We start from the raw sequence: 13638 nt of genomic DNA on the forward strand, positions 1-13638 counted from the left end.
GGAAACGAAAAGAAAAGAGCTGTAGGCAGTACTCAGCTGGTTAGCAAGTCATCGGTGGTCTCCTATTGTAAGTCACAAAATGCACTACCAAAATCTGATAGTAAGAGAGAAACCCACCCTAGCGTGACTGAGAAGAATCCAATATCATCGAATATTATTGTGAGCAAATTGCTCGAGTCAAACGACCCTGATCCCAAAATTAGACACGCACATGATTTAGAAAAGCTGGGAGAATATATTCGTAGTATCTTACCAGATAACTCTAAAGGAGTTCAGGTCAAAAAACTGGTTAGAATAGACAATGTTGAACCCCGACCATGTAGACTCCTTAAGGTAATCCCAAGATCGGAGAAGCAACGGGATCTCCTGTTAAGTAGTGCTCGTTGACACGACAATTCCGACATCCGAATTAAACCTGATATGTCACTCGAAGATAGAATGAAAAGGAAGAAAGCACTAGCTGTACCAAAAACCAGTCAACAAAGCGGTGAGGAAAATTTCCGGTTAGTGGGTTTTCGGATAGTTAGGTCATGGAAGCGAATGTTACCAAGGCCTGTGTGGACAGGCCGTTCTACCTAGGAGTTTTATATCACAATGCTCGTAGTATAAGAAACAAGTTCTATCAACTGTAAGCATTAGTGGACAGATTAAGGCCACTCATTGTAGCAGCGACAGAAACTTGGTTAGTCTTGGACTTAGACATTACTCCAGAATTATCCGGATACCATCACTTAAGGAGTGATAGACATGGATGTAGAAAAGGAGGTGGCGTCCTGTTATATATAGCCAATAATATAAATATCCGCTCCTCTGCTAGCGAATCCCATGACAGCGGTACTTGTGAAGTCATTAGCCATAAGTTGACTATCGGATTTAGTACATTTATGCTCAGTGTCATCTATCGCAGTCCAATCTGCTTAGCTGATGACTATTTTAGAGTACGTTTATCTTTGTAGTGTAAATACCAGATGCTTGGTAATAGGAGACTTTATTGCACCTGATGTTAGTTGGACTGAGATGACCACGGAAGGATCTATAAATTTCTTTGATAGTAGGTTCCTAATAACAATAATGGAGCGAGCATCAGTGCGGTATGCATCCAAACACACGTTTTGGTGCTAACCAAGGTTCTTCTCTGTTGGACTTGGTAATCACTCATGAGACTGAGGATATTGTCGACCTAAATATTCTTCCGCTATTAGTTAACAGCGATTACGCTGTTTTGTCATTCATGTTTAGAACTAGGGACATGTTATACGATCAGGTTACACCCCGCCCAAATGTATGGAAAGCTAACATATCAGCCATTCAGGAATGCGCTGCTAAGACAGACTGGTTTGTAGATACTAGCTTATCACTTGAAGATGCATGGTCTGTATTTAGAGGTAAGTTTAGTTTAGTTACGTCCTCGTTCATACCATACCTGGTACCGCGAAGACCGAATAACGGTCCACCATGGATAACTAAACCAGTCAGAAAAATTCTTAGAAGGAAGAAGCATCGGAATATGATTAGCTCTACTGGCTTAGAACAATACAGATCCAGTTATTGTAAGATCAGGAATGCCTGTAAAGCGTTAATAAGTAAGACTAGACGATCATATGAAAAACAATTAGTTAGGGATTCTAGATACAGTCCGAAACGGTTATTCTCATATTTAAAAAGGCGAACTCAGAGAAGCGATGGAAGTCCACCACTTTTGATGCAAGAAAATCCGTTAATCTTGGCAGAAAGTGATACCGAAACAGCTGAAGCTTAATCGGAATATTTCAGTAAAATTTTTTCTATCGGTAATGAGGAACGATCAACGATTCACTGTGATCGCGGTGGCTCGCTGATAGACACTGTAGTCGTAGAGAAAGGTACTGTTTTAAGGCCACTTCAGCATCTCAAACCTGATAAGTCCAGTGTTCCTGATTATATTCATCCTAAGGATTATGAAACCCATGTCAGATGTAATTGCTGAACCATTAGCGACACTGGTTGACATGTCGCTAAGGCAGTCCAGACTGCCCAGAGACTGGAAAGACGCTATAATAAGTCCGGCGTATAAGGCTGGGAGTAGGGATTTAGTTAGTAACTATAGGCTCGTTAGCTTAACTATTGCAGCTGTAAAACTGATGGAAAAAATCATTCGGATATCTGCTATAAACTATTTAGAAGGGTATAATCTTCCCTCCAGGGAACAACATGGTTTTCGGAGAGGCCTATCATGCTTGACAAATCTTCTCATTGCAAGAAAAGATTGGGCTGCTGCAGAAGATCAGAATATTCCTGTGGATCTGATCTTCATAGATCTAAGTAAGGCCTTTGATAAAGTCTCACACTCTGGTCTTAAATTCAAACTGGAACGTTTGGGAATCCATTATACAGTCTCAGACTGTATAAGTAACTTTCTGCATGACAGGAGACAAAGGATAAGGGTAAATGGGGCTTTCTCCTCGTGGGTACCTGTAAAAAGTGGAGTTCCCTAAGGTACAATCTTCGGTCCTCTTCTCTTTTTACTTTATATAAATGAATTACCAATTATAGCAAAATCATCCATTCTACTCTTCACTGATGACATAAGAATTTGGAGACCTATACATAGTATGTCGGACAGGATAGTATTACAGAATGATCTTAGCTCATTGGTGGCATTGTTGGACAGGTGGTCACTAGAAGTAAATCCTAATAAGAGTGTAGCGATGCAAATAAGTAATTATGATGGATCGTATCACTACACAAAATATGGATTCGTGCTACCCAAAGTAAGAAACTATAAAGATTTAGGAGTCATATTAAGCAGTGATCTCAAAACCACTAGTCACCGTAAGGCTACTGCTGCGAAAGGTTATAGGGTATCATGGTCTATTCGTAGGTCTTTACAGTATTTAGATGATGAAATGTTTAGATGATTATACCCGATTTATGTTCGACCACATTTAGAATATGGGATTCACGCAGCGAGTTCTTGTTTCAAGTATGAATCAGATATACTGGAAAGAGTCCAACGTTGTGGTACTGAGGTGGTGCAAGGTCTATCTGGCCTATCTTATGAAGACAGACTGTGACACCTTAACTTATTTCCGTTACCTTACCGCAGAGTACGGGGTGATCTAATATTGGCTCATTGTATACTGAACGATGACCTTGGTATTAACATGTCCTCTTTTATTTCCGTCTAGGACTGATCATTTGAGAGGACATTCGAAGAAAGTTCAAAAACCGAGATCAAATCGTTTACGTCTGGAGTTTCGTTTCTCGCACCAAGTAGTGAATTACCGGAATTCTCTACTGGAACACGTAATATCAGCACCTTCTGTTGATATATTCAAAACGAGATTGAACCTCCACAGTATTACAAACTGCAAGGAATAATATAGGTCGATAGACATCCTATCCTTATTACTGAAGACTGAAGTGAAACAAACAGAACTGGGAGAAATATTAACAAATTACCGTGCGATTCTATTCCATATCTCTAAGAGTATACTAAGTTTACATACGAATGGCTACGATGAACTTTCATAAATCATTTAAGTCTTCGTTGAATTCAGAAGCCTTATCACTCGTAATCAGTAAAACTTTGTTACATCTCCGAATTCCGAATATCACCCTAAAATGAGAGAAGTAATATAGTGTTCCAAACATGGCCGTTGGATGATAGGATATTATAGGTCGTTATATGATCACCTATGAATTGATCTGGTTCTTAGGAATAACGGTTCTCGTTTTAACTCGTTTCACACGTGAAGATAGTTAACACGGATTTATTTTGTAATTAGCTTTTGTTATTATTTGCATTGTTCATTAATGCCCATAGTTTGTACAGTAACAGTGTCAAGCCCACAAAGGACATCCTGGCTTCATTCTTCTTGAATCACATTTGTTGGTTATTCATTTTTTAACCTTGACCGTTTTTATATAGGAGTGTGTGGCAATCCCATACCCTACTCACTACATGTCTGTAACCTACTTTTGTCTGGCTATAAATATCGAGTTACGCCTGGGCAAATGGATTTGGCTCACTCGTGCTTTACGATCCGCTTCACTCTCTCCTCTTCGCTTTACCGTTTCTTATCCTCGATCTCTGTCTGGATAAACGAATGCTTAAAACAAATTCATCCAACGCCACCCGTATTTGGCTTCTTATCAACGCCGTCATACAAACGGGGTTAGCTTAGGTAATATATTGAGTTAGGAGGGAGATTTATATTCATAACGTATTTACGTGTTCATATAAATCGGAGTCAGATCAGATCATAAAACATATATCATTCGAAATTGAGCGAAAAAAATGGTTCAGCTGTTAGCTTTTGGAGATATCCAGTAGTAGTTATGTCCTTTTGAAGGAGAAGTTGAGTAAAACTTAAGAACTAGATAAAAAGTCCTACTACTAAACTGGTGAAACTATGTGTGTGTTATTTGTGCAAGGTCACCTCTGAAGATAATTTTACCGTAATCAGTATATGATTTTATGTTAACTTCGTGATTTTTAAATCGCCGATTGAGGACGGATGGATTAATTTAAAACCTGAATGGTGGTGTTCCCGGATCTTAATTTAGACAGTTGAATTGCCTGACATTTACGGTAACAACAAACAGAATTAAATCTTAATGGGCACTACAGGACTGAAGTAATAATGCGATTGAATTTAGACTAGAATTAGAACTCATGGTAATTGCACGGCATTTTCGTTGTTATCTGCAGTGGAATAACTGCTGGAGTGCATAGAAGTTTATAGACAAGAGAAAACATAACAACCAGTGACTCCATAACATCAGAGGGCATTTAAAGTAGAGCTACAAACCAATGGTTTGAAGGGTAGTGAGGTCGGTAACTTTTAAAGACTGAAATGACTTATGTCAACTCCTACACCTTGGTGTAAGGAATGTGGTAGTGGCAAACCGAAAAATGTCGGCTGAGTCGAAGCTGCTTGCTTCACAACATTTAGGTAAACCACATCGAGCTTAGATGTTTTTCTCCTCAGGGTACTGAAGCAAATGGTGCATCACTTCCTTCAGACATTTCTACTACGCTTGAGATGAGGTCCTCACTTATTGTAGTCGCAGATGGTAGCTTGGGCGTTTGGAACTACTGTCTAACCATGTGTTCTGCAGAACCTCATCCACTACTGCCCTCGCCATTAAGATCTAACGGCTAGAAGACGCGAAGTTTGGATTTTTGGAAGTGATTGAATTATGAAGTGGGTTTTTCAGGCTGAATACGGTCCTTATAATCATTCTAGTCTGCTCCTCATGTCTATTTTATTGTCTGGAACTTTGAGTGGATATTGTTGACGTGCTTGAACTTTCCATATTTCTAATTGCTCCTGGTCCATTTAAATTCCACATGGAAGCGTTGTTCCAGTTTTAGCAATCTGAAGGTATAATTCAGTATGACCTTAGGTTGCTCGAAACTTTAAGGGATCAGACTGAATAAAAAAACATACTACAACGTTCGGTGAGAATTCATAATGAGCAGTCTTGCCAAACTGATTGTAGCACTTTCGCTTTATCCCCTGAGATTGTTCTGCTATGCTAGTTCATCTATTTCCTGCGTAACGTTTATAACAACTTATCTTCTTTTACGTACCCTTAGAGTTACCACCTTGAACAATACCATATGGGAATACTCAATACGAAATATTTTGGAAAGATTATATTTCATGGAAACGTACTTGGCAACCAAACAATAAGAGTGAACCAAATCGCAGACGTTTTGATGGATTATGTAGATTGATTGACATATTGGTTGTTGAGCTTGTTTATTTATAGGTCAAACAGACAAAGGAGCGGCATAGACAAACGGACATAGATATCAACATATATATATAAGAAATGATCGTGGATAAAACATTACAGCCAACATCTGTTTGTATGAGTTTTCACATGAGTTCGTATCAATCTGCCAGTTAAATTGTTAAGTGAATAAGTGTTTGGTATGTTCCCAGAGTATATGCAGTTGTCTGAATTCATAACCAGTTGCCTTTAGTCTGAGCACCTGTTGTCTACAGGACGACTTAGTTTATTTTTAAAGGTGGAGTTTAAAGATAGAACGATGTAGTCAGATTGTCAAAAAAGAGTCAGCCATAAGAGGTTATCAACCACTAGTCCTTTGTCCGTGAAGAAGGAGTCTAAGTGTATCACTGTTTAACTGTTTCTCCACTGAGTTGCAGGCTTAATACCTTAAAATAGCCCTAGTTTTCTGTATGATCTCAATAAGATCGTAATTCTACTGTAAGCATATTTAGTAAAGTTGATCTGTGAAAGTCCAAAATCTTTAGGGATTTGAATGGCCATATGTCCTTGACCCATGATAGATTAGGCAGTTATATCACGACAAATCTACAATTTTAGAATTAGGCCTATTATTAGAGCAGTACTAATATCATAGTCGACCACAATTCTACACTGTCATTCTTGAAATTGTAAGATCCGTCTTGAAGGTTTTGTGTGTGAAAACCTCTCCATGTATACACTTTTATTTTGCTCCTATTGGTCCCTTGTGTTGTAAATTTTGTTAGTCTTTTTGATTCGATCTGAGATGGTAATATTTATATTTTATTATAGTTGTTATTTCTGATATGCTTTCACTGAGTTTTCATGTTTTTTTCTTGAATTGCATCTATGTTGTTTTAGTTGATACCTAGTCTTGGCGGAAGCCATACTGATCTGTTCCTTCCTAGATTGTGTTGCGTACAATGATTAGAATTGTGCATTTTTGACTGTGAATTGAAACACTCTTCCAGAATAGAAAGCACTGTTTTATAAATCAGCTAAATACTATCTTTCGAACGAAACTACGTGATCTATTCAGAAGGGATAGAATGAAATTTATTTGTTGCGGCTGGTAATTTTCTTACATCCTTTATCAAACCTTGTTAATGATACCTACAAACTCATGAATAACTTCGTCAACTAGTTTGTTCATTGTAATTCACATTTGACCAATTGAACAATTCTTGATTGGATAACTGGGTGACGATAGTTGTTTGGATAATAACGTACACTTATATTTATAATGAAATCTGGAGCCGTCATTTACCCAGTCACCTTCTTCTGGTTTCAGCTAGGCAATCTATCTATCTATCTATCTAAACTACCTAGGGAGTTATTCTTCAGTTCAGATGGTTCAAATGGTTGTGGACGGAATAGAAGAAGCTTTCGCTTAACAGGCTTCCGTGTCTAGTAGCAGGGGATCACCAAATCCTCCAGACAGGAACCTGGGTATGTTAACAATAAAAGAGGAAAAGAAATTGGTAAATCATAGTGTGATACTGTCCTTGGTCCTTAAGAATAGGTCAAGTTGCCTCTTGAAGGACTCCTGTGAAGTTGCTTGGACTAGCTCGGCCTGCAGCGAATTCCAGCTTTTGACAACTCTTAAGGAGTAGAAGTTGTGTCTACATTCCGTCTTGCTATGTTGTGCTTCCAGTTTCTGAGTGTTACCCCTTAAGTTATTATTCGAACTAAGCTTAAGTAGGTGCTTGAGAGGATGTCCAGAAGTGTTAAGAATACTATAAGCCATTAATAAATCACCTCTAAGACGCCTATACTCTAATGGGTAAAGGTCTAGTGAATAGAGGCGTTCTTCGTAAGGTTTAGATTTAAGTCCTCGAACTGATTTCGTGGCTCGCCGTTGGATACGCTCCAAAGTGACCTTGTCCTTTTGGAGTGAGGGGGGAGTACTATGTTTCCGTACTCTAAATGGGGACGGATGAAACTATTGAAGATTGTATGGAAAGTTCGTCCGTCAAACTGTCCAAAAATGCGCTTCAACGTTACCAGTGCAATGTTTGTTCGGAAGGCATTCTCGTCACAGTTAGCGTAAGACTTTAAATCATGGGGCACCAGGACTCCTAAATCTTTTTCGACTTGGGATACTACTAGAGAGGAGTTTCCTAAGTTGTAACTGTAGTTTGCGACATGTCGCAGATGGACTACTTTACACTTTGAAGTGTTAAAGGTAAGTCCGTTATCGTCTGCCCAACTTTGAAGTCGAGTCAGATCCTCCTGAAGTGCCTGTATATCGTCTTGGTTGCGTATTGATAAGAAACAAGTGGTTAGCCTTTTCAAAAGCTTTTGAGAAATCAAGGTAAATGACATCAACCTTTCCCTTGCAATCGAGGATGCTTGTCCATCTGTCCACCGCAGTCAGCAGGTTGGTTATACAAGAGTAACCCTTCCTGAAACCATGCTGTTGGGGTGAGAAGAAATTTAAGGACAGTAGATAGTCATTTAAACCGTCGCATATCAGGGACTCCATGAGTTTTGAAGGTAATGACAGAAGAGCCACCGGCCGATAACTTGAAGGTTCATTGCGTCGACCACCTTTGAAAATTGGTGTGATGTGAGCCAACTTCCAGTTTTCCGGTAATTTGCCTCGGCTAAGCGAGTGTGAAAACATCACGCTAAGCGGCGTTGCCAGGATTGAGGCTGCCTCCCTCAGTATGGCAGGATGAACCATATCCGGGCCAGGAGAAGTATCTAGTCTCAAGTGCTGCAATTTCCGGAACCCCAAGTCAGCGCTTAGGTCCACTTCGGAAAGTCCTGTGGAATTGCAGATGAAACTGTCGTCAGCAAAGTTGATGTCAGCCGGTTGAAATGTTTGAGATTAATGTGCCGCCAGAAGGTTAGCGGCGTCGCCATCGTTGTTGGTCGGGCCGTTAAGACCTAGCAGTTGAGAAACTCCTGTTTTGGCTTGACGAAGAGAGGCTGCATAACGGAATAGGCTTCTAGGGTCAGAGGCAAATTTGTCCATAAGCTTTGTCTGGTACTGAAGCCCTTCTTCTCTTACAGCCTTCGTGCATATGTTCGTGATATGTTTATATTGCCTATACGCTCTGTCGTTATCAGTTCGTTTGTTTTCCGCCCAACAGTGCCTTTTGCGGCTTAGCAGGCGAAGAGTACGGTTCTTGATTACTGTAGGTGGCTTGCAGCTTTTGGGAACCGTTTGAGGAACTGAGTGTTTTGTAGCACATAAGAGCGTGTGCAATGAGAAGTCCCAATGACCGTCCACATCGAGTTGGGGGTGAACATCCCAAACCACCTGTTGTAGATAGTCATGTAGAGCTCGCACATTCAGCCGTTTAAAATTCCGACGAAAATTATTGTTGGGATACCTTAGCTTAGTTTTGATGACAAAACTGAAGGCTATGACGGCATGATCGCTCTTTCCCAGAGGAGCCAGGATTGAGAGGTTGTCAACTAGGAATTCTTCGTTTGTGAATACACAGTCTAAGCGCGATGGTGCCTGACTGTTTCTCCAACGAGTTGCCGACCTCACATTTTCATATAAGCCCAAGTCATCGATGAGGTTGAAGAACCGAGCTTCAATTGAGTTGTCGACTCCAGTGTACGTGTGTTCCGCGAAGTTGACTCTAGGGAGATTAAAGTCCCCTAGAATCAGGATGTGTGTGAAACCGAGACGGGTAGAGCGGAATAGTCCTTCCAGCATACGACTATCGTACTCGATGTCGGCAGTTGGCTTCCTGTAAATGACTCCGACTAGACACCTCGAAGTACTAGACAATCTTACAGAGCATCATATGGATTCCTCAAGATTGTTAAACTTGGGGTTGTGAACTTGGTGCACCTCCAAGCAAGAGCTTATGTATATGGCTACTCCGCCCTCAATTCCTGTTTTTCTGTCGTTGCGGAACAAAGTCATCCCAGGTAATGCTAACTCTTGGTCCGAGAACTGAGAAGATATCCAGGTTTCAGATATTCCTATCAGATGGGCCTTATTAGCATTGCTAAGTTCACGTAATTCATCCAGTTTGTTTGGTAGACTCGCGGCGTTCATATATAAGCAGTTTATGCCTTCTATTTGGAACGTGTGAGCTTCGTCCTGTTTTTCTGTATGAGCCTTATGTGAATGGACAGGTAGCCCACCTATATGAGGTTTGCCAAGGTGGTAGGCCCTGTCCTTTACACGTTTTTTTTATCATTTAGACAGTCCACAAGTGGAATGATCAGCTCCAACTTGCCTTTGTACTTGGTCCTAGCTTCATATGGCCTATCCGGGTGCATGTGGATTCCAGGTGGCAATCGACGTCTGTTGGCACGAAGTGCTTCCAGAACTGCAGCCGCTATGTGGGAAGATGGGAAGGTTATCTTCATTAGACGGGGTCTAAGATCACCGTCCTTCTTGGCTAGTCTCGTCACATGCTGAGTCAGTATGTGTTTGAGCCTCAAGGACTGTTTGATGAATTTCCATTCCCTGATGTCAGAATTTGATTGAGTAATGTCTGCATTTTCCGGTATACCTTGCACAATTATGTTTCTTCCGCGGAAAAATTTCTCGCGAGATTCTCTAGGGATGTTCCGTATGATATTGCGCTCAGAGTACGGTATGTCGGGCAATATTCTTACGTTACCATCGGATTTCAGCAAGTGACTTGCTAGCAAGACGTCCTCTACGTCGGTATCATTCTTAAGTGTTACTTGGAGAAGCCTCAGGTGATTTAGATGCTTAGAATTTTTTCCTCCAGTGAGCCGGGTGACCGTCAAAGGCTCTATTCTAGGAAGTTCGAGCTACTTGTTCAATTCACCCCAGAGCATCCTGTCATTTTTGTCCTGTAGACTGAGAGGAAGGTCAGGATTGTCAACGAGGTTCATGATAATGAGAGAATCGTCACGAACTGTTGTTAATTTACAAGGTTTCACGATGGGTTCAGGTTTAATAACTTGTTGTTTGGAGGTCAGTGCGCGTTTTTGAGTCTTAAGCTCTTTATTGACCGGACGAACAGTCTTGGGGGTAGACTGTGCGACTAAATCACCAGTTATTTTCCGTACAGCAACACTTGGGTTGCTCGGCTTAGGCGGTGATGCCTGGTTCTTTTGGGCTCTCTTAACGTGGGTCGAATCACCTACAGGGTTTTTGGGAACCACTGTTTTGTTCAGGGACCCTGAGCTGGGAGACCCGAGTTTGCTTAGGGAGTCTAATACCGTCGACGTAATCATGGTGCTGAGCCTCGACACGTCATCATTAGTGTTGATTGATGCTCCATCGATGGTATACCTGTCGACATCCCTATTTTTGTATCCGTCGCACGCTCTTATTTGTCTACCGGTTTTTTTACTATCGTTATCCAAGTTGACTGACAACTTGTTCCGAAGACCTGTCAGTTGGACAGTGATGTTACTCAGCAAGACTACAGCGTCCGTGCTGCACGTGACACACACCCACTTTTGGTCTGACTTGCTGAGTCTGTTGTAAGCAGTTGCTGTCAGATCTGTGCATGCTTCGTGGAACCAACCTTTGCAGTTGTCGCACTGCATGCCAGTTGTAACAGCAAAACGGCATCCCGGACGTTTGCATGAGTTTTTCATGACTATGTTGAAGCGAACTATGTTATGGATGCTTGCGAAAGCCTAAGACCTTTAAAAAACACTAAAAGGCACACTGAAAACGGACAAAAATGGATAAAACGAGTGATATAAACTGAAACTAGTCTGTACGTGAAAAACAAAAACAAGCCGAATAGTAAGCTGAGGCAAAACCACAGGTAACTATTAAATATGGTGAAACTAAAAAAAGTAATCTACCGAACGTATAGCTCAGGATAGATTCTTTAGAACTGAAATGGTACTTTTGTTGCGTAAGAACACAGCAAAAGTTTGATAAATGCAATTCAAACCTTAGTTTGGATCCAACAAATAAACCAGCTTTTACTCAACCTTTCTACCGTCGATGCATTACATCTGGTCCTCAATGATTCGTCTACTGAAGAGAAACACTTGGAATTGAATAAAAGAATGTGAAGTAGGTTTTTGCATATTGAAGACTATTATTAACTATTGTCCGTTCATGTCAATCATTGTATCTGAGGGTACTTCAGCTTTTGGACTCGGCGCTGTCATCTCATATCAACTTCTGAACGCGTTAGAAAAGTCTATTATGCATTCATCCCACACATCAACTCCGGCAGAAAATTACAGTCAGATAGAGAAGGAGGCATTAGCCCTTGTTTTTGCTGTGTCTCGTTCCCACAAGTTTTTATATAGTTGAACATTTACTCTACTAACAGGTCATAACCGTCTCCTGAAATTTGTTTGCTTGAACTCTGTTATTCAAAGCCATTCTTTAAGTCGTCCCCATGGTCAGGCAGAGGCTTTGTCACGACCTATCAAAGAAAGACATGGTTATCGTCTCTCTTTCAACAGAAGACCACGCAGGATTTTGCTTGACTACTGCCATTCGTGGTGACATGGAGCCTGATATTTGGAGAGACATTGATTGTGCCAGAATCCCTGTAATCTAATGTTTTGTAGTAGTTTCGTACTGGGCTGAGAATGGCCCACAGCCTGATGCTGCCAAGAACGACACCACTATAGACTAAGTTTCAGGAGCTACCGACGTACGAGGTTGGATGTCCGGTGTTCGCTTCAGAATACAGACCAGACCATGATCTTTGGGCAGACGTACGTGTGGTCAGAATGCGGATACTTGTCATGTATGAAGTGGAGGTGAGAAGAGACAGGTGGACTCAGTACGAGAGCCATAAACGTGAACGGTTAGCCCCGGATCTCCCATTGATAAACATAGATCTATCGCCTGACGTTCTGATAGACACCTTCAAAGTAAGACGGTCGCAAAGATAGACGTTCATAAACAAATCGACCAACGTCCCAGGAGGTGGTCACATCGACAACAACTACAAACAGTCAAGATGTAAGTATGTAGAATTATGGTCTACTATTATATTAGTACTGCTCTAATAATAGACCTAATCCCAAAATTGTAGATTCGTCATGATATAACTGCCTAATCTATAAGATCTTACGTGGAAGTCACACCATCGACTACACCAACTCACTGTATCGTATCAATTACCAATACATGATGTAGAACAAGGTTAGGCTAGAGAAAGAACAGTATATTTAATATGAATAGAAGATATAAGGTAACATTCAGCAGAGACCACGCCTGCATGGCCAAGCCATGCCACTCGATCAACTCCAGTCCATCCAATTCATTCTTCGCGCCTTCTCCATCGTTAGGTATTTATCCGCGTTAAATATTGAATATCTATTTTCTGAGTAGTCTCGTGTTCAGCTTTGTGGATTGTGCGGTTATTGTTCAATGCCACTACAAGTAAACACCCAGCAAATAAGCTATTAAAAATGGAGTGGTGCCAAACTTATTCTTTTTGTGATTTAACTGTAGAAATCCGAGTTACAAGTTTTCTCGCCAAAATTTCATTTTTTATCTTCAGTTTGTGTTTCCCATCTGGAAGTGTGTTAAACGTCATTGGTTAGTTCTTGCTTCCAGAACGTTATCTTGTGACATTTTTCAAGGATATTTTGTCGCATATAAACGCATGAGTTATGTACTTGATGTTTGGTCTTTCAGGATGCTTATGGAACTGTATATATATATTTGGATGTATCTAGCCTTCTTCCTCTAGTTGACAGAGGAATAGCTAGGTTTGTCCTGTTGTTGAGTTGTTGACTTTCGTGCTGCTCGCGGGTCCTAAGTGATATCTTTATCTCTCGAACATAGCAATAGAGCTTTTCACAAGCTGTGTTTTATACTCTCTTCTGAGTCTTTCCAGGGTTAAGGGGTTACATTTGTGATTTAACGCTATAGAGGCTGCTTTGGTTAGTACCTAGTGGCCTAATATACTTTAACAGCATTTTGTTTTGAAGAGA

The sequence above is a fragment of the Schistosoma haematobium genome, chromosome 3 (genome assembly GCF_000699445.3).
Source record: "Schistosoma haematobium chromosome 3, whole genome shotgun sequence".
NCBI classification, from domain to species: domain Eukaryota; kingdom Metazoa; phylum Platyhelminthes; class Trematoda; order Strigeidida; family Schistosomatidae; genus Schistosoma; species Schistosoma haematobium.